This window comes from Peromyscus californicus, unplaced genomic scaffold, assembly GCF_007827085.1.
Source record: "Peromyscus californicus insignis strain IS unplaced genomic scaffold, ASM782708v3 Scaffold_7__1_contigs__length_154581171, whole genome shotgun sequence".
In the NCBI taxonomy this organism is placed as follows: Eukaryota; Metazoa; Chordata; class Mammalia; order Rodentia; family Cricetidae; genus Peromyscus; species Peromyscus californicus.
Genome location: NW_026294595.1, coordinates 110401843 through 110424264, shown reverse-complemented (window position 1 = coordinate 110424264; position 22422 = coordinate 110401843). Strand labels below are relative to the sequence as shown.

The following is a 22422-nucleotide window of genomic DNA, read 5'->3' as shown; positions in this document are numbered from 1 at the left end:
TAAGAAAGACAAGGACTTACTTAAGCCCCACCCACCAAACCTTAGTAAAGCTTCAAAAAGCACTGTAAGGCAAGCCTTCTGAAGGAGCTTATGCTCAAAGGCCAAAATTAATATTCCAAGGTAAAAAAAACATGCATGTTTCTATCATTCTGTTCTAAATCACCAAGCACTTTCCTTTACATACCTTACTCAACAAGCAAATATAAAATGCTTGGTTTGTGTCGAATATTGTGCAAGGTCAATGAGGAAACAGAAACAGTCAACCTCAGACTGAAGGAGCTTCGGGCGTGGTTGCACAACGTGTGTGTGTGTGTGTGTGTGTGTGTGTGTGTGTGTGTGTGTGTGTGTGTCTGTGTGTGTGTGTGTGTCTGCGTATGCACGTGCACGTGCAAGCAGAGGGGTAAGACACTGAATACAAGTAAACAGTAAATGAGTAAATATTGAACTGTACAAAATCACAGGCTCTCAGGAGACAGCACCTATAAAATGTATTAAAAATGAACCAGTATAACCAGTAAGTCATTTCTGTTACTGTGTTCTGTAATGTATGTATGTGTATAAATATATATTATATATTTGGGTTACTATCTCAATAAGACCCTATTATATGCTGTAACAAAATGCCACAGACAACGTAGTTAAAAAGCAGAAATTGTATATTCTCAGAGTTCTGGTGGCTTGAAGTTCAGGATCAAGGTCCAGGATGTCTTGTTTTCTCCTGACGCCTGTCTCCTTGGCTAAGACTGCTACCTTCTCATTTGTGTCCTCATGTGACCTTTCCTCTGTATTCATGCAGGCACAGATACAGCAGTGTGCACTCAGGTCAACCTTATTTTGAAGCCTATCTGTACTGTAGATCAATCACAAGACCTTGAATAAATGTTTTAATCACTCAGTGTTCTCAGTATCAAATGATGATTATGCCTACCCTGCCGGATTGCGGAGAGAATGAGGTTGCATTCCTAAGGCCCAAGGCACACAGAACAAACCTAAAGCACACTGGGTTCTGAGCTGGGTCTCAAAGCAACCTGGGACATTGCATTATAAAATACTGCAATATTACAACTCTAAATTATAACTCTAAAATATTATGATTTTGCAAAGTAACGACTCTAAAATACCACTCCATTTCTCTAGTGTGATTTCTTGTCTATCCCAATTCATACTTGAATGCTAGAGTGTGTGTGTGTGTGTGTGTGTGTGTGTGTGTGTGTGTGTGTGTGTGTGTATGGGGGGGTGTATGTCTGCCTTTGTGTGCATTTTTCTGTGTTTATGTGCCCGTGTGTGTGTGTGTGTGTGTGTGTGTGTGTATGTATGTGTGTGTGTGTGTGTCTGTTTGCCTGTGTATCTGTATGCACATGGATGTGTGATTCTATCTGTGTATGTCCGTGGGTATGTGTCTATCTGTCTGTGTCTGTGTGCCTGTGTGCATGTGTGCCTGTGTGTGTGTGTGTGTGTGTGTGTGTGTGTGTGTGTGTGTGTGTGTGTGTCTTCCACCTCGAGGGTCTCAGAGTTGTGGGAAGGTAGGGGAATGTAGGAAGCAGTGACTCCTAAACACTGTGTTCCTGGTATTTCGTCACTTGTGTGGTTTAAAGACTACTCTCACTTCCACAGGGAAATGGGTGAGTTTCTCTTCAAATATTATAGAGCAAATATTTTGTTGAGATTGGAAGTATACCTTCCAAATAAGTGATGTCACCACTTCTCCCACAAAGCTGGGAGCACCTTGGTTTGGTACAAAGAAGAACATTTCCAGAAGGTTCGAAAGACATCTGCTGCTATCAGTTAAGGGGCAGACTCCCACTTTTCAATCATTCTGAGAATTCTGTGAGATTGCCCTGTTTATAGAATCCAAACTTAGAAATCAAGAGTTGGCTTGTAACTGAACAGTTCAGAAAAGAACAGTTATACCGAGTTACCATCAGGATGGGCATTAACACCCAAGTCATCTGTGTGCTTCAAATTCTTCCTTTTCCCTGGGAGGATGGAGAAATCCCCTGCTCGCTACTTATGACAGATGGAGAGGAGCTTTAGCAGTTACTCTGATTCCTTCAAACGGAACAAAAAATGGACAGAATGAGGCCAGGCTCTTGATTCTGCAAGGGCCTCACAGATCCAAAAGACTCTAAATAAAAGGAAATATTCTGTGTATTTCCAACTGCTGTTCAAAGTATTTTCTAAACAGCTGCAGTAACTAAACTAAAATCCTCCTAAATATTGTCACTACTGAAACTTGAATAATGTTCTATTTAACAATTAACATTCTCAGCAGCATTTTTTCTACACAAAGCTAAGAGATTTGCTAAGTCAAAAAGATGTGAATTGGAAAAAGGAAGAAAGAAAGAAGGAAGAAAGAGAGAGAGAGAGAGATCTCTTAAACATTACCGCCCCACACATGGGGAGGGTGGAGTTACATTTCAAAAGCCATTCAGAGTAATTCAAACCACTGTAAACAACATGGTCCCCCACTCTGGAGTACAAAAGACACTTTCAAAAACAGCATTCAGTGGAATATTTCCCTTCAATTAAGTGTATTTTCATTTGGCAGTGATATGTTCACAGGTCGTTTTGAAAATAAAATACAATGCAAAAAGTAAGTACAAAGCATTTTACATCACCCTGAGTCTGACTAAATAAAATAGTCTCTTTAAATAAATCACCTTCCCCTGAAGTCCCTGCAAGGTTGGAAGGGGGAAATTTCTCTAACTTGGCGCTATAAGGAAATACACTACACATAACAAGCATAATACATTAAAACTGAGCTTATAATACAGAAAAGACAACACAAGCCTGTGTCCTCCAGGAGTAGATCATCAACTGTCTCCTGGGAAACGTCTCTGGGCGTGGTTTGCTATTATAACATTAGAGTTTCTGTTAGAGAAATAATGAACACAGAGTTTTCAGATTACTGATCACCTTTCCAAAATGGTTATTCTGCCATCTGTCAGCAACCAGTGATTCCTCTATAATAAGTGGATAGATGGCTTCATGTTATTAACTGTGGCACTCCTTTGGCCTGCTCGTTCACTGCTTTCCTAATTTACTCCGTGGGCAGAATTTGCAATGATTTAATACTCACTCATTTAAGAAACGCTTATTTAGTCCCTAATATACACTACTTTTGTTTTTTCAATGCATAAGAGTCATGCTGTAGCTAAAACGTTCACAGTTGGCATGGAGACAGAGGTGCAGCACCCACCCGCACTGAGGTTGAAATCAAAGCTGGTGTTGAGGGAAAATGGCCCCCATCCAGAGTCTATGAAGATCTGGACACATTCAGCCAGGAGGAGGGCTTGTAGTTCAAAGTCAGCAAATACACAGCACCCACAGCATTTAGATTCTTAGAATCTAATGAAGTTTAATATAGGTTATACAAATAAAGGAGTTAGAATTTCACTGCAGAATTCAGACCAACGATGGCTTGCATTTATAAAATAAAGGAAACAGAAATTAATTCTAAAAGCACTAGGGAGTTGTGGAAGGGTTTTATAGATAATGCTACAAAGGTGATGAATGCCTTTGATCCCAGCACTTGGGAGGCAGAGGCAGGTGGATCTCTGTGAGTTCGAAGCCAGCCTGGTCTACAGAGCAAGTTCCAGACAGCCAGGTCTACAAAGAGAAACCCTGTCTTGAAAAATAAAAAAATAAAAAATAAAATAAAATAATGCTACAAGACTTGTTCTGTGCAGATTTCTTTAGGTGATGTAAAGAACAAAGTCAAAGGCAAAGATATAAAGTTATAAAGTGTGTCTCTCTTCCTGCAAACTGTAAACCCCTAAGTGGGAGAAAAAAAAAAAAAAGGACAGCATCATTGTTAAGAATAGCTGGTGCTCACTTTGGAGCCAATAGAATGCATGACTAATGGATGAGGGACAGAGGGCGGATTATACAGCTAGAACAATTAGGGCTTGAAATAATAAGGATATTGTTATGGTTATGGTTTGAATTTGAAATGTCTGCCATAGGTGCATGTATTTGAACCCTTGTCCCCAGTTGGTGCTGCTATTTTTGGAGGCTGCAGAACCTTTAGGAGGTGGAACCTAGCTAGAGGAAGTTGATCACTGAGGAACAGGTCTCATGCATTCAAGTTCAGGTTCTCATCAAAGGCTTTCTTGGCTTCCTGATCACCATCGATGTGCTTTAGCAGCCTCACACTCCTGCAGCCCTGTACCTGCCCTCTCTGCTATCATGCCTTCCTGCCCAGAGGGGACTGAACCTTTCCAAACTGGGAGCCAAAATAAACCTTCCCTTCTTTAAACTGTTTCTTCTCATGCATTTCGTCTTAGCAAGAAAACCACGATAGTCATAAACTTGGGCAACGCTATCAGAAGAAAGGAGAAAAGTACACAGACCTGTTAATGGGGACAGACTCTCTAGATGAGCAACATAGTATCCAAAGATTAGAAACTGAGATAAAACACACATTTGGAGTTAATTTGAGAGTTTCTGTTTGGGGCATTCTGACCTACAGGCAAGGCCAAGATCTCTAGCAGACAAAGGATGCTTTTGAAGCTCAGACAAAAATTTACAGCCACGGGAGTTTTCAGTAAACAGTAAATTGACAGAATGGTAAAAGTAAAAGAACCATCTCCTACAGAAAGAGTTTGAGAGAGAGCCGACGCTCACTCTGTAGAGCAATATAGAAGTCGCCAGAAAACACCAGGTTAAGAGCTGCGTGGCAAAGGTTACTCGTGAAGCTCTGCCCCAACACATGAAGAAAATGTTGTGTCCGAGGGGCAAGTAAGCCCTTGGAAGCAGGGGCTTCAAAATCTACAGCAGGAACTACAAAATGTGTTTCCTCTGAAGTGAGGATGTCACACCTCAGTCACCTCCTCTGGGACCACACAGCAGCTCGTGCCTTGGATCCTTAAACTATAAACCTGGAATAGAAGGAAAGAGGAACTCCTTCCAGGTGCCCGATTTTAGGATTCTAATCAAGTTGCATTGCTTGTTCACAAAGAGCAAATGCACAAACCCAACAGGGAGCACGCGACACCTTTTCAAACAACAGGATCAGAAACGCAAGAAAGCAGATGAAGCTGATGTCTGGTGTCTCATTGCTGTGCTGAACACATGACAAAATAGAGTTTGTTCGTGTCTACCTCGTGATGCCAAAGATTTCGTTAAACTGACTTCCCTCCTAGTCTCTTCCCCTGTACCTGACATTTTAGATAAAAATCTCTTAATAACATATTAAAAGCAAAGAAATGACATCCCAGGTATCTAACTTGATGGTGACAGACGTTATGAATCCCTTTTACCTCTAACCCTTGCCTACCAGATAAACAGATGAAGTTTACCATTCTAAGTAAGGCTTTACCTAAGAAACTATTCCAAATGACACTTTAAAAACTGTAAACAAATGCTATTCCAAGGATGACCACAAGTCTTACCGATAACAGCCATATGATACTATGGAACAATCTCAACTTTCATTTTAATTGTTACAGCTAAAGTTTTACTTTTTCATAAAACAGACTACAGGTTTTCTGCCCTAACCTGACACTAGCCCATGTGCTTCCTGCTCCAGCACAGGGAGTAGCTGAGCTCTGCCTTCGCCTCTCCAGACCGTATAGTGACTCTTCCCATCCTGCCCACCATTGCCCTGTGACTTTTATCTGAGTGCATCCATCTCGGTGACAGAGGTAGGTATACTCACACCCCTGCTTTCCCTGCTGCAATAGGACAGGGCTAGTGTGTCCCCTACAAAGGCTACAGCTCCTGATGAACAGTCCTTGCTCCTTCCCCCAAAACAATCAGAAGTCCCCAGTTGTCCTTGCTAGGCCACCCTTTAGCACTCCCCCTCACTGTGTTCCTATACCAGCCCACATTTTCCAAAAGGTCCCTTTTTAGAGCCCTCCCCAAAGGACTTGGTTTATACATATCGTCTAGTTAGGTCCCGAGACACAGGTTTGAAGAGTGAGTTTTCACAGACATTGTCAAAGAAAATTGTCTGTAAACTGTGAAATACTATAAGGTTTCCAGGAGCAAACCTAGCACAGACGTAAGGTTTCAATGCCAAGGAAACCCAAATGAATCTTGCCATATTTCTACAATTCACAGTGTGCTGTAAAAATAAACACGCAGAAGGCATACAATCAGGATCTGAATGCCACTGCCAAGCTAACCAGAAGCTTGTTTGAAAATGGGTATTTGGAGAAACAGATGAAGGATTCCTACCCATCTCTGGAAAACAGAGAAGATTCCATCTTCCTGCCACAAACCCCCATTAGGATATCTTGACCCTGACACCGAGAGGCTTTATGGCAATCCTAGCTCCTGCCAGCATGCTATCAAATTCTGAACAGCAACTACTAAGTGGAGGCATATTATTGTCAATAATTGCAATTATCAAAACTGTCACTTCTGAAAGAGTCTAATATCAGTGACCTAGATTTACTATGTTTTTCTCAATAAGTCTTGAAATGAATATACACTGTAGTTTCTAAGGTACACAATCTTTGTATATAATTTATTCCTCAAACAAATGAAAATTAACTTCAAATACCCACTAAAGAAACTCATTAAGAGAGCATTGTTATCAATTCCTCCAAATCTCTTAGGAGAAGGTATTAGGGATGCCTGTTTTTCTTGGTTTTGTTTGCAGGCTTGTTTACATTTTTGCTGGTTTGGGTTGGGTTGGGTTTAGGGAGTTGGTATATTGAGAGTGAGTCATGCTTATGTAACCCAGGCTGGCTTCAAACTCAAGATCCTCCTGCCTCAGCCTCCTGGGTGTTAAGCTTACAGGTAAGTACCACCAACCCTAGCTTACAGGGGATTCTTTGATAATTCTATGCAGCTGTTGTTCAGTATCCACAGAAGTTTGTATTTCCAGGATTCCATAGACACTCAAGTCTCTTAGATAAAACAGTGTGGCATTTGTTTACACATTCTCCTTGATACATTAAACCATCTCAATAGTTATGATACCTCATATAGTATAAGTAGTTATAATACCGTATTGTTTAGGGAATAACCATCAAAAAATATATATATCTAAGGCTGAAGAGGGAGCTCAGTCTCAGAGGGCCTGCCTGAAATAAGCATGTACATGTCCAGCATAGATACTTTCCCCCCCCTAACAGTTTTGACCTGCAATTATTTGAACACAGGGACTCAGAACCCATAGCATGGAAAGCAGACTACATTAGCCAATCTAAATTTACCAACAAGCCCAGACAGGCATTTTTAGCCCCCAAATTAGCTTAATTGTCCAAGGTCAGTATCAGTCTGTATTATGCATCTGCCCTGTGGGCCCTAACTTCTCTGAACACAAATTCATGATGCTTATGGCATGTCCCTGCCAGGAAGTCTCAAAGCTAACCAAGATGATCAGAAAACAGACTTTTAACTCCGATTCTCCGAAATATCTCTTTATTAAAGGGCTGTCACATTAGCCCCTTAACTAGAGAATACTTTTTTATTAAGTACTGTAGTTTAAGTACACGATCTATTTCTAAAGTCATTTCCGGGTATACAGCATAAAACTGAACTGTAATTGAATTAGTAAAGCTCTGTAGCAATGTGAGCTATGTTTCGGTTAGAAGATCCATTCATATGCATAACCTGAGGTTCTGTGAGACATAAATTCCATTGGGGACCTTTTTAAAAGGCAATTTGACTGTGTTTTCTCCAAATTTTAAAAGTGCATATGCCTTTTTGACCAAATAATTCTATTTCTTGGAATTTAGTAATAAGGACTTTTCACACATATTCATGAAGACCAATGAGAAGACATCTTCTTTCACCAGACAGTTGTGAGAAAATGGTTAAAGCCTGGCGCTTAAGCACTCCAAGACTGTGTGTCATACCAGACTGTATACAGTGTTACAAAGATGAGATGACCAGGATACAGACAATAAGATTACCATGATATAGTTATGAAGACAAAACAAGTCACAGAAAGATGTGATAGGATCCAGTTTATATAATAAGGAAAAGCATCTGCATGTACAGTATGATCCAATTTATATAACAAGAAAACCACGTATATGTATTTGAGTATGTAAATGAATGGACTAAGGGAGGGAAGAGAGACACTTGAGGCTGTTGCCAGTGGCTATATCTGGGGAGGGTGTAGGTGGGGAAGAGTGCTTTACATACTGCTTCTGTATTTCTGCATTGTCATTTCAACTGGAACATATTAGTACATCACTTACATCATTTTAGAAACCAGTAAAAACAAAATCTTCAACTCCAGAGAGGGCTTTGGTGACCTACTCAATAACAGAACATCAGTAGAACCCCATCTCAAGAGATTACACGTTTATTTGACCCAATATGATCTCCCATTGAAGAGTGGGAAGGAAAAATTAGGGCAGGTGCACCTTGAAATACTCACCTGCAGAAACAGATCTAAATTCTCTATGCTCAGGATAAACATAGCAACTGTTGATACAGGAAGGGACATCCTATGATTGACAGACTTCAAACCAGTGACAGAGGCAAGAGAACCTCTATGACCCCATAATAAGGGAAATTGCTCACTTCCCTATGCTAAACTGACCACATTTCAAAGCACTGTCAAGAACTGAGATAGAAAACAATGTCCTACATCTCTCAACTCTGCATACTTGCCAATACCTTAGAAAATGGGGAGAGAGAAAAAGCCAGAAATTCAGAATCTGAACTCTATGCTCACACAAAAGAAAGGACTATCCAACAAACGTAAACCCTCCCACTCTGAGAAAAGGTTTTAAAAAGCAAATAAAACTAACGGCATTTTCTAGGACAGAGTGTATCTGAGAACTTACACTTGACGAAAGGATCAACATGGGAGCTCTCAGGCTGAATTCCTGCCACAAATATGTCCGGTTTGGCATCAACCTAAGTAGTGTGTGAACAAGTGGAGGTCGGGTGTCAACGGTCACTCCTCATTTGCAACAACCTTGGGTTTTGTTTTCTGAGACAGGGTCTCTCATTGGCATGGGGATCATGGATTGGGCTGGGCTGGCTGTTCAGCAAGCCCCAGGTTCTGCCTGTCTCCACCTCCCCGGCTCTGGGATTCCCTGTGATAACAAACAAGCAGCTTTGTTACATGATTCTTGGGATCTAACTCAGGACTTCATATTTATGTGGCAAACATTTTACTAACTGAGCAATCTCCGCAGCCCAATTTCCAAGCACTTTTTAGTTTATTTACTTATCTGTGTTACGTGTATGAGTATTTTGTCTGCATGCATGTCTGTGCACCATGTACATGCCTGGTCCCCACAAAAACTAGAGCGGGCAATCAGATCACCTGAGACTGGAATTCCAGATGGCTGCAAGACACCTTGTGGGGGCTGGGAATCAAACCCAGGTCCTCTGGAAGAGCAGCCAATGTTTTTAACTATCTTCCCAACCCCATCCAAGCACTTTCAAATGGGAAGATTTCACATTCCCAATACTCTGTATTCTATGCTTCTTTTGAAAATGGGCGTGCAGTGGCTGCCCCTTCCAACAGCTGCTCCTGGAAAGGGAAACCCAGGGGCCACCACACCTAATGTCCCTGACACCTGTTTAGCACCTCCTGTGTATCTTGTTTACCTGGCGCCTAAACCAGAGGCTACAAGAGCCTCATGGAGCTGTCAGGTGAAAAGTGGCCCTCTTTTGAGTGCTGACCTTACGTTTTTAGCAACACCCCCTCTACCCCTGGTTAGCATCTCTTAACTTCCTTCTCTCACACTTCCAGCCTCCGCAACTGCAGAAAAAACCCCTAGAACAAGATGTGGAAACAAGGGCTTTATCCTCAACTTGCTGTTCTGACCCCATCTTCACCACAGTTGCCAGAGGCATGGCTATTACATCTCAGCCCAGTCACTTAAAACAACTGCCACACTGTGTTTTATGGTAAAATAATAATAATAATAATAATTTAAAAAATTTCAAAAACCTGCTTTCTACAGCATGCATTATACCAACTACAGTTAACAAAGAACCAAGGTTTAAAAGTTGGAGCTAACCCGCTGCTTGCCTATAATCCCAGCCTTGGAGAGCCTAAAGCAGGAGGATTTGTAGTTCAGAGCAGTATGTGCTACACAGTTAGACTCAAAAACAAAACACAAAGGGTTTAGGTGTCAATCTCCCTGGATTTCGATCTCAACTCTAAGCCCCATCACATGATTAACCTCGAAAAGGTAAGTTCTCCCCAAATGTAAACCTAAGAGACTATTACTACTCCATAGTCCCAAAAAAAGCGTCTGGGGAGATTAAATGGAGCGGCACATTTCAAGTTCTCAACAAGAATCTGTTTTCGGGTTTCTGTTTTATTTTGTTTTTTCACCTTTCCGCTTGTTCTTACTACTCTGAGCAGAGAAGTTGAATGTTCCCACTAATGCCCATGGGAAAAGAGGAGCCACGATGTGCCCCTAAACATCGGCGGTCCCCAAATTCTTCTCATGGATGTTTCTGTCCTTGCGGGGCTAAATGGCTTAATATGGTCTATTTTAAAGACTTGCTGAGGGACAGAGGCCCTGGGGATAGCATCTGGCTCCTGCATTATAGTTCAAAATCCTACTACAGTCACAGAATCTTAAGGCTATTAGAACTGAGTAATGTTGTACTTCTCTATCCCAATGCAGTCCCAGGGTGAGGTGAGTCCAGAGGAAGACCTGGCACCAGGAGGTGGCCTGTGGGGTCACTGGAACTTTCCCTGACTGCAGGATGGAGGTGCAAGCACCCCTTACAAGTTTTAAATAAGCTTCCTCCGGGCAGGCTTAAATGAACAAACTGATTGTCACCTGGCCCTGATGGAGGAAAGTAAGAACCATGGGCAATGATCTTAGTAGTATTGGTGGGAGAAGGGGCAGAGTGGTTGTCACAGCAACAGGAATGCCGTCCCCAGCACCAATCATCATGCAACACCTCCCTTAGCCTGGGGTTGGGAGCGGGCGGGCATTCTTTAATGTCAGAGTCAACCAAGGCTGACTGGATACTCAGGGCACATGGCTAACTCAAGGCACTGTCAGCATTGAAGCTGAGGTATGACTGATTCCAGCACTGTAAGATCTCAAATGTGCCACTTCCTGCTGAAGGCCAACTCAGAACACAATTCCCCACCTACCCATCCTCCAACTCGGAGAGGGGTCATGTCTCAGGCCAAAAATGTTCTTCACACTGTGGGGGTTATGCACCATTTGTGCAGCCTGGTGAATTCTAGACTCTTCTAAACAGATTTCAAAGGTGTAAAATTAAATACTCCAGTGTCACAGACACAAATCATTCTTATCAAAACAATACGTTTTAAAATGAACTCACATTGGGCTGGAGAGGTAGCGCCTCGGCTAAGAACACTTGCTGTTCTTCCGGAGGACCAGGGTTAGGTTCCCAGCACCTACATGATGGCCAGCTAACAACCCCCTCTAACTCCAGTTCCAGAGGATACAATGCCCTCTTCTGGCCTCCTAGGACACTGCACACACATGGTACTAAGACATGCAGGCAAAACACCCATACACATAAAATACAAATAAATGAATCTAAAAATAACAAACAAACAAAACAAAATGAGTTCACATGAAATGCACTTTTTTTCAACCCATGAAATGCCAAAGGTCAACAATGAACGGCTCCAGCAAGGGCTGTAACTGTCACTTGGAAATAAGTAAAAATAAAAAACCTGCCAGGGGTATTCACTTAAGGTAAAGCGGAGTTACTCTGTTTTTCCTGCCTCTGAGGAAATGGCTACTTCAGTTCAGCTGTGCTGAGGAGCTAAATAACATCCTTTAATTGTTTAGGAGGAAAAGAATGCTTTGCAAGGGTGGCGTACACGGAAGTCACGATTTGCCTGTCCCTCTCAGAAGCTAGAGGTGGAATTCCCCACGGGCTCGTGTGAGAAGAGCTGTGAGGTAAGACTACCAGTCAAGGAGAGAGGATAACACTTTGTGGTCACATGATGTATAATAGTCTCATGGCAGGTTTTGTAAGTAGTAGGTGTGAGAGGTCTTCAGAGAAGACCCTTCTTCTGACCTATGTCCTATCCACCCATTTTGTTTGTTTCCATAACGGAACGAAAAAAAAAAAAAAAAAAGGGGGGCACCATTCAAACTGAGAATTTTTTTTTAAAGCTAGCCATTCATTCTCCACACACACACACACACACACACACACACCCAAAAAAAAAAAAAAATGATCTCCTGGCTAAGATTTGAAAGGGCTAAGATTTGAAAGGGCGGACATTATTACTGCCACCCTCTAGGAACTCTGGTTACACTTTCCACTGGGCAACAGCATCCAAGGGGAGGAAAAGCCAGCCAGGGCTCTTAGAAAGTGAGGTTCGAGATCCTGTGAAATGGGTTTTTGCAAATAAAGATTACTCAGGGATGACTTTTTGAAAGCAGGCTTAAATACAAGGACAACACAAGATTCTCACTCATCCACTCACTGATGTACTCAAGTCTCCTTACACTGTAGGTGGAATACGCCCATTCTTAGATCCAGTGGAGGTAAAGAACCAGAGGCATGAACACTCAAAGGCAGAACTAGAAAACAGTATTATAGCTTGAGGAAGCAGCTGTACTTTCAGGGAGAGGCTTTATCAAAGGAAAAACTATTAAACAGAAAAACAAATACAAAGGAAAAGAAGCAAAGTTAGTCTATACCCTGAGTGTGACAGGGGAAAGGAAGGAGACATGGACAGCACTGAGAGTTAAGCAGATCCTTGCAAACAAGGTTAACATTTGAACATGAGCTGCAAAACCAGGTGCCTGTCAGTGCTGGAAGATGTCCTTATTTCTCTTTTTCCAGAGACACATTCACTTAGGAAGCGAAAAGTAACTATTTCCCAACTGCAGTCTGGGCATGAACTACCAATAGTAGCCATTAAACATCCTCATGGGTCCTTGACCTCATTCTAAGTATCAAATGCAGAGATTCTTGCTTTTAGGGAACTCAGGGTGATAGGGTTTTTTTTTCAAGGCCTGGGTCATCCCTGCTAACAAACATGCTGTTTTGTTCTTACTCTGGAAATGGTCACAAATGACATTAATTAAGTCCTAATCTGCCTCATAATTTTCATTTTTTTCAAGTAATATTTATATTTTCCCCAGAATATTTGAGTTCACTATTAGGACATTTGTTAAAAGTGTGAAAATTATAAAAAATTATTCCTTCACATAGCACTACTACCTAACTGCTCTGGTCCAAAAATATGTAATTTATTTGCAACGTAAGATTTTAAAATTAAAAAAAAAAATCCAGTGTGGCAGCTAATTATTAACGTTATGAAAGCCCACCCAAACTATTCATTAATTCTGAATAATTTTGCGTTTGCTACCTGCATCCGGAAAAACCGGGGATGACAACCAGACACTGTCCCCACAAGCTTATATCCCAGCCTGTCACAACTTAGTGCCACCGTAGTGGGTTCACAAACAACATCACAGCTGTGTATAAACCCAATTTCACATGAAGGGAAGGTAGGCATGAATGCAAAGCAAGCACTGAGTCATTCAATTACCAGTAAATCAAATCTTAAAAGAGGTTAGCAGTAGCCTAAGAAAATACCATGTCTACTAGGATTGCAAATATGTTCCATGTTGCCCAGATCAGCAGTATACATTGATCTAAAGGCAGCTGGATACATTCTTGGAAAGAAAACAAACAACCGCATTAGCACCAGCACTAAAGGGTCTCTGCTGGGGACAGAATGAAATATTTCAAGGGTGGTACAAATCTTTAAAATCCACCTCTTCAAAATCTCTTCCGAAACCTCTCAGGGTTTTTTAATTTCTGTACTTCCCTATCTGATAGGGCAACAAGCACCCAGCCTGGATTCCCGGGCACGTAAGTTGAACGTCATTCACATTTTAAAGCACACGGATATAAAGCTTGCAAAAGAATATTGCAGTACGAAGCCCTTCTGTGTGGGTGTGCATTTGTAAAATAAAAGTAGAATTATTCCAACAGATGTAAATGTGTTCTCTGTGATCAAATGGAGTCTTTGAAATTCTGTTTTGACAGTTACTTGTAAAACAGCATTTCCACAGCGATTAATTCAGAGCTTGGTAGTGATATCATCAAAGCTAAATCAAAACCAAGTTCTGATGGCTGAGTAATGAAAGTTGGAGGGAAGCACAATTAGGGACCTAACACACAGCACCTTGCAGCGTACTGCTCCATGTGAAGACATACTAATTCTGTCAGCAAAGTTTCATAAACATAACAATGCTCAGAAAATGCTATTCCACTTTAAATGTAATTTTTTTTCTTACAGTTGTTCCCCCAAGACACAGTCATTTATTAACTGTCTACAGTTTTAAAAGATGATATCATAGATCAATACACCAGTTGAAAAATATGCAAGACTGTTCTGTGGGGGGAAAAAAGCATGCTAGATTACATAACACAGACAGTCAGGGATTACACCACATGGTCCTGGCGAGCTGAATTTCTGATCCTCGGTATGATTCTGTAACTTAGGTTATCAAAGTTTGAAGGGTTCAATACATTAGGTTCTCAGTTCAAACACACCTCTTAAAAACCATCAGCCCTGAAAACACTAAAAGAGAAAAAAAATAAGTTAAAATTTTACATACACACACACACACACACACACACACACACACACACACACACACACACACAAAACCACCGTCCTTTCCTGAAGAGCAATCCCTCACTTTAAGGGCTCATGGGAATATGCCCAGGTAAAGTCACTGGTTGCTCTTCCTGGTCATCTTTACTTTATGATCTGATTTCTCCTTAAAAGAGAAATTCAATTCTTTATGAAAAACGTTATACACCTGTGTTTTTGAAAGCATAATGCCTGTGTTTGGACATTATTGCCAAGCAAACTATTTAACACATAACTCCACAAATGGAAAACTTAAATTTATGGACCACCATGTATCCCACTTACACTTTTAAAAATGGCGACTGTCCACGAATGTTTTGCCCCAAATTAAATCTCAAGCACTTTGCTTTGGAACAGTAGGAAAAATCACTATAGGAAGTTTTTTTTTAAGTCATATCTCAAATGCATGCATATTTGTGGAAATAGAATGGACACTTGCCTTCCTTTCTAGAAAAATGCTGGTTTTATGACTCTAGAGTTGTTCATTTGGAGAATTCTATGTTTTCACACTTCGATTTAGTAGTTTACAAAGTCTAAACTCGGAAATATTGTACAATATAGACAGGGTCTAATTAACTAAGAAAAATAACTTTAAACTTCTGAAAATAAAGCAACCTTCATTTACACGCTTTTAGGAGGCCCAAACACTGCCCTAAAGGAGCGCTTAGCCTGTCAGTGTCAAGTGGAAATGCTCTATCATTCGTAAGCTGTCCCCAGAAGACGCTGAAGATGCACACGCACACACATTTACATGCGTTGCACGGTGCCAACTATTTCCAACCAAAATAATCATATACACGTCGAGCCGAGCTATTTCTAGCGCAGAAGCGGGTGAACGTCCGGGTAGGCAGAGGAAACCCAGTAGCAGATGATTGCCGGGGAGGCGGGTGGCGGCGGGGTCCCCTGCCTCCCGCGCAGGGCGCCTCGCACCCCGCACCTGCACCGGGTCCCCGGCAGGGCATCCGGGGGCGCGCGCGCGCGTCCGGGACGCACCCGCGGGAAGCCGAGTAGCCCGGCGGGCCGGGAGCGGCGGGAGCATCCCCGGGCGGGACCCGAAGCGCCTTCTCCTACCTGTCACTTCGATGCGAGTCGCTGCCGGGGATGCGGCCGCCGCCGCCTCCGGGAGCCCCGCTGGGTGCGCGCGCGCGCGCGCGTGTGTGTGAGTGTGTGCGCGCGTGTGAGAGCTTGTTTGCGGCGCGGCTCCTTAGCCGCTCGCACACCGCCACCCCCCTCCCCGCCGCCGCGGCCGCCGAGCCCCTCCGGCGCCGCCCCGCCCTCCGCCGCCTCCGCCCCCCACCGGCCTGCGCCTCCCCGCCGCGCTCACCTCGGCCGCCCGCTGCCCGGGGCGCCGCCCGCCGCTCCCGCAGAGCCGGGCCTCGTGCGGCCCCGGGCCCGCCGCCCCTGCTCCCGGTCGCGACGCTGCCTCCGGAGCCCAAGTCGTCGCCTCGCAGCCCCAACCTGCCCAGGCTACGGAGCATGCCCAGTGCGGCGCCCGGCGGGGCTGGGGGTGGACCGGGGCCGCGCGGGCCGGCCGTGGGGGGGCGGGTGGGGGGGACCAGGGGCGGGTGGCTGTCCCGGGGTCGCCGCTGCTTTCCTGGTGCGGGGTCCCGGCGCGCGCCCGCGGGGGCTGAGCCGAGCTCGCAGCGGGACACTACACGCAAGTGGCCACGGAGCCAGCGGGTGCCCTGCCCGGGAGGAGGGGGCGCGGGCCAGCCACAGCCACCGGGAGCGGGAACTGCGCTTTCGTCTATGTTAACACTGAACAAACACGGGGAGCGTATACACTGCAGCAGGCACGGCGAGATAGGCATTTTATTCATTGAGCCCGAGAAACAATCTGCCAGAGGAAGTACGACAACAGGCTTACACTGAGCCAGAGAGAAAGTGATTTCCAAAGTCTTCCCCCAAGTGATCCTGAGACGTGCACCCCACTCCACCCACAGACTTCGGTCCCAGGGATGCTGGGGGCCGCTCTGGCCAGGTTTCCCTGACCCTGCAACGGACACCCGGATGTCCCAAGTCCTGCTCAGGCGGCCTGGCGGTGTGCATCCAGGGACACCCTTTGTGAAGACCCTACTCAGGAGCTGCTCCGGAACTCCCCGAGGGCTTCCTCCTACCGAGGACACTCTGCTTCCTCCCCCTCCTGCCTGACGGCGGCCACCAAAACCCGGAGACGTGGCACCTGCGCACTGGGGACTGGGGCCCATGCTCGAGGCTGAACTGGGCATGCTCAGCTGCCTGAGTTGGTCTGGCGGGTCAAGAGGAAAAGGCTTGGCTTGAAGGATAGCTTAAGAAATGGGGAGGGAGGGGAGCAGGGTGTTAGGGCAAAGGACAGACCAGGCACGATGGGCACAAGCCGTTAAAAATGCAAAACAGTCGTTCACCTGATTCGTTCCGGCAATTTCCCGCAGGGATAAAAAGGAAATAACCATCAAAAGTTGACCAACTAGTGTGATGGCACATGCCTGTAATCCCTCGGTATGGCTTTGATAGCAGCCTAAACTATACTGTACGATGGGTTCAAGGCCAACCTGAACCTTGTCTCAAAACAAAAAGAAAAAAAGAAGAAAACACTTTACCACCTTAAAGGAGATGGGCTTAGAGCCACTGACCACTCCCTAGCTAAACACAAAGCTTCAGTTTTAAGTGAGCCTTGAAAAAGGTTTCTCAGCACTGAGCCTGCCTGCCTGTGACAGAACTGAGAGAAACATTCACGAACCTGGATCAGCTTTTCCTGCAAGGTTAAAAAGACACAAAAGATCCCAGAAAAGCTGATACTTCACTAGTCAGGGGGCTTCAAGATACACTGATTTTGGCCCATGCCGCAAGACACACAAATTGCCTGGGCAGCTTGTTCAAGTGGTGATTTTCATTAGGCAAGACGGGAGGAAAATCTGGTGCTCTTGCATCTCTAACCACTCATTCTGATAATGGTGTTCATAAACTGAGACTGGATAATAAGGGGTTAGGGCAATATTTTAGGGCTATTCTTCCTATATGTGAGATAACGATGGCTGAGAAAGGGCAAGCAGCTTTCCCCAGGTTGTGCAGCCAGTAAATAGTGCAGTTAAACTCAAACCCAATTCCTCGAGACTTCCTTTGTATGTCCTGTATTCCTCGAGTATTACCGCAGAAAGGTGAACTAGAGGCGATCATTTATGTAACTGATAGTTCTTAACAGTAGAACTTAGTACATAAAGCACTCAAATATAGTCAATTAGTTAGTTTTTGATGTCTCACAAAACCGAACACTTAGTAGCTTGAAACAATTAGAGCTGGCTTTGCTCTGGATGAGCTCCTGGGACTGGAATCAGCTGAGCAGTTCTGCCCTGTAGCCACGCCACACACTTGTGAGACGACATGGTACTTCTGCATGGGTTCCATATAGCAAGCCACTACCGCCAACAGCAAGGAAAGCTAGACCTAATTCAAGACAGTGCTCCATACATTTTATTGACTAAAGGAGCTCACATATTCATATCCAAATGCAAAGCATGGGAAATATACTGCATTTTTGATAGGAGCTTATGAGAAACAAGATGGCCATTTCAAAGAGGTCTGCCACATGTACCAACTTCTACAAAACGAGCCTCTACCCTAACATTCACTCCAAGGTTTATAGATTAAACATTTCATTTTACATGAAAAAAAATCCAAGTGGTTTTTGTTACATCAGGTGCTCACGCTAATATTGAGCTTATTATCACTTTCTACTCATTGCTATATAAACAGTGGAGTTTTCTAAATACATATAATTTCATGGAGGCTCCTTTTCCCTCCTCTTAATGGCTTCTCAGACACTTTTTCAAAGACTTTCATGTGCCAGACACACTCACTACTCTTTGCCCAAGACTCTTAGGTAAACTTAAAGTCATTTCCTTGATGAAGTTAGATGCTACCACGGGAGTCAGCCTGTGTTAAAATGCTAAGAACCATAGGTAAAGGAAATGAAAAAGACTCCCCGAAGCAGGCAAGGGAAGACTGCTAGTTTGGACTGGGGGGGACAGAGATGGCCTCTCTGAGGATGTTTGAGTAGAACCTGAATGAAAAAAGAAACATGAATGTCTGGGAAGAAACATGTCCAGCAGGAGGGAACAGTCAGAACCCAAGATGAAAATGTGTTTGACCTATTCCAGGGTGGTCACCCAAGGCATAAAGTGAAGTGAGGAATCAGAGGCAGCCAGGAGCCAAATCAACTAAGAACACAGAAAGGACTCTGGGCAAAGCTTCTAAGTGCCCTGTGAGCCCATTGCAAGGTATCAAACATGGTTATGGCAGGATTGATTGATGGTGTTAGAGAGATTCACACAGAAAATGTCGGTAGGAAGGGAAGGGTACCTGGGAGGGCCTGGAAGGACATGGACGTGGGGAGTGATGTAATTCTATTTTAATCAAAAGTGTGTAGACAAATTTCTAAACAGTCTTATTAAATAAGAAACAGAGCCAAATACAGGGGTGAAAGCCATAGAGATCAGAGAAATAGTGAGAGGCACCAGCTAGCCTTAGCTCACCACACCGCCATAGCTTCCCAAGAAAACTACTTCCTATCTACCCAGGTTTTTATTGCTTTGCTGTTCTGCCCTCTCATTGGCTGTTAGCCCAGCTACCTCACTTCCTTGTCACTGCCTGTCTATACAGACCTCCAGGTCTCTACGGTTGGTACTGGGATTAAAAGCATGTGTCACCATGCTTGGTTGTTCCCTAGTGTATTCTTGAACACACGGAGACTCTGCCTACCATGTGATTGGATTAAGGGCGTGTGCTACCACTGCCTGACTTTTGTTTATGGCTGGCTTTGTCCTCTGATCTCCAGGCAAACTTTATTTACTAACATACAAATAAAATATCAGCACCTTGCAGCACAAATAAAATATCACCACAAAAGTGTATTTTTTAAAAGAAAAATAAAAAAACATGACTGTGGGAGCAACAGCACAGAGGGGAGCCTGTGGTGAGCAGCTATCCTTAGTAGGGCAGTTCAGACCTTGCTCGGCCAGGTTAATCCTCCACGCACATCCAAGCTTCTCCCTTTCCGCAGTATGGGCCCAGAGAGGTCCTTTAATTCTTTAAAGTTGGTGCACAGGATTTGACTCTTAATCACTTCCCTGTTCACTGCCCTCTGCCCCTTGCCCATCTGCACCTACTTCTCCAGAATTGTGGGAATCTTGGTTTACTGTGGAAAGAGACCTTTGTCACTCTCTGGGGCAGGTCCAATTGATAGTTCACTGCTGTAGAGATAACAGGGAGGCTCTTGAAGCATGTTTTTCTAACTCTTACCCTGGAATCTGCATTCTTTTATGTTTATTTGTTTGTTTTGTTTTGGTTTTGGTTTTTCAAGACAGGGTTTCTCTGTGTAGCCCTGGCTGTCCTGGAACTCTGTAGACCAGGCTGACCTCAAACTGACAGAGATCCGCCTGCCTCTGCTTTTTGAGCGCTGGGATTAAAGGCATGCACCACCATCACCAACCAGCTGGAATCTGCATTCTTTTTCTAAATTCCATGGCATCCCACTGTTGGAGCTCACATGTTAAGTAGGCCTCTCTACTGGCTGTGGCTTCTGAAGGAGTGTTCCACAATGTCTACTGGAAACACAGAGAGAATGAAAATGCCCATCCCGCACAGGCTCCCATGTTGGCAAGAAAGGAGACAAGTGAATGGATGCCTGCACCCAGTTGTGAAGACTTTCATTAGAATATTGGTCCCTGAACCCATCTCAGCTACAGACTCTAGACCGAATTCCCTAGCAATATCATTGTTATGCAAATCAATATTAGCCAAAGGAAAGGCAGAAGCATCATCCATAATGCAAACAGTCCCTCGCTTGGGTTTTTATAAAGTCTTGTTGTTCTTGTGGAATATGAAAGAGGAAGAGCAACTGTAAGGAGCTTCAAGTTAACACTCTGGACTGGAGCAAAAGCCTCACTGCATCCTCTTTAGAGAATAGGCAAAGAGCAGCGCATCTCTGATCCCAGTTTAAAGTGACCCATTAATCAAAGTTTCTACCTAGCTCTTTACACGCTGTCCTGTGGAAATGAAGAGGTCACCCCTGGCCCATTTGTCCAGTTTGCCTTAATTGGAAACATGCATCTTAGAAAAGTGGGCAGCTGACGGACAGACCTGACATGAAGCATCTTGGCCCCCGGGGTGTTTCTCTCCATTCTTCACATGTAAACACAACATTTTGGTAAATACAGCAGTTCCTTCCTGCAGCTTCAGTCCTGTTGAAATGAGGTTGGAAAAGTGCATTAACGTATAACATAAATATCAACTGAACACTCCACAAGACTCAATGTTCCTTTTCCCTTCACTGGCTCCATGTGGATGGAATTGCAGCAAAACTACAATTCTGTTAAATGTATTATTCCTCTCTGCCTCAAGAAGCCCAAAATTTCACCCACCAAAAAAATAATTTTGACCTTCCTTGTACAGTCAATTTTGCCATTGTGATTCATCCTGACCAAAATGAAAAACAACTCATTTCTACAGCTTTGCTTCTAGTGTGGTTAGAGAAGTGGCTAAAGAAGACTGTATGAGCCAACCATTCCAACTCACAAGTCAGTCAGTCTGGTCAACACTGGCCAGTCTCAGAGAGGCTGTGGTGGCCAGCCTAGCCAACGCCATGTAAGAACTCTACCTATCACATCAGAAATTGTAATCTTAGCTGTTCAACATATTCAAAAACACAGAACACAAGTCCAATAGAATAGCAACAAAATTCTATATAATCTGCAATATTTTTGTTTTGTTTTGTTTTGTGTTTTGAGACAGGATTTCTCTGTGTGCAGCCCTAGCTGTCCTGGAACTTGCCCTGTAGACCAGGCTGGCCTCAAACTCACAGAAATCTGCCTGCCTCTGCCTCCTGAGTGTTGAGATTAAAGGCGTGTACCACCACACCTGGCTAGTCTGTAATTTTTTTTTAAACACATTTAAAAGAAAAAAAAAATCTTGGTTGTAGGTTTTATCTCTGTAAGAACCCTTTCCTACCTTTTTAAGATGGGCGGACACATTCTCTGCTTTTTAAATGAGGAAAATACAGAGCTTCTGAGATCCACCTGAGGTTCTAGCACTAAAGAAAGTCCTTTCTAGGATGCCATGTTGGTGGGGAAAGTGTTTTACTGTACAGACACCGAACAAATGGAGCAAGTGTTGTCTGTGATGGTCCCTTGCTGAGTCCTGGGCCAAGTCAACTGCAAAAGAAAGTTTACATTTTTCTAATTTTTAGAAAATCATAGAGGAAGGAACATTCCAGGAGCCAGGTGCAGCCATCATTTTCCCCTCGTACATTTCCCCCTCTTGGAAGTCCCTTGGTAGGTAGGTAATAAACAGTAAGAGGCCTGCGCTTTCACTCTGCGCTCTGATGATAAGGGGCTGGGGAGATGGCTCAGTGGTTAAGAGGACCATTGCTCTTGCAGAGGACCTGGACTTGGTTCCCAGCACCCACATGGTAGCTTGCAAACAGTTTCTGGGGGGGAGGGGAGTCCATTGCTCTCTTCTGGCCCCTGCCAGCATCAGGCATGCATGCCAGCAGTGCACTTATATATAAGTACACATATACATAAGTGGGCAAAATACCCAGACATATAAAATAAAAATAAATAGGTCTTTAAAATATACAGATGATAAAATCAGAAATGTGTGGTGATATTTTATTTGTGAGTTAATAAATAAAGCTTGCCTGGAGATCAAGGGGGAAAAGGCCAGCCATTTTAATTAAACAAACAAGTCAGGCAGCACACGCCCTTAATCCCTTAGCAGGCAGGATCTCTGTGTGTTCAAGGCCACACTAGGGAACAGAGCCAAGCGTGGTGACACATGCCTTTAATCCCAGTACCAACCATAGAGACCTGGAGTTCTGTACAGACAGGCAG

At 43.8% G+C, this 22422-nt stretch overlaps 1 protein-coding gene across 12 annotated transcripts in view; it reads right to left on the bottom strand.

The window, feature by feature from the left end:
* Window positions 1–15977, bottom strand: part of Plcb4 (phospholipase C beta 4) — a 383607-nt gene extending 367630 nt beyond the window's left edge. For 6 of the 12 annotated variants that reach the window (XM_052723052.1, XM_052723063.1, XM_052723061.1 and 3 more), the window contains exon 1: window positions 15626–15770. The gene's annotated coding sequence lies outside the window, so the exon portion shown is untranslated. Of the gene's footprint in view, window positions 1–15625; window positions 15772–15878 lie in introns of those variants that run through there. The other 6 variants (XM_052723065.1, XM_052723062.1, XM_052723066.1 and 3 more) reach the window with 4 other exon arrangements.
* Between the last annotated feature and the right edge of the window lie 6445 nt (window positions 15978–22422).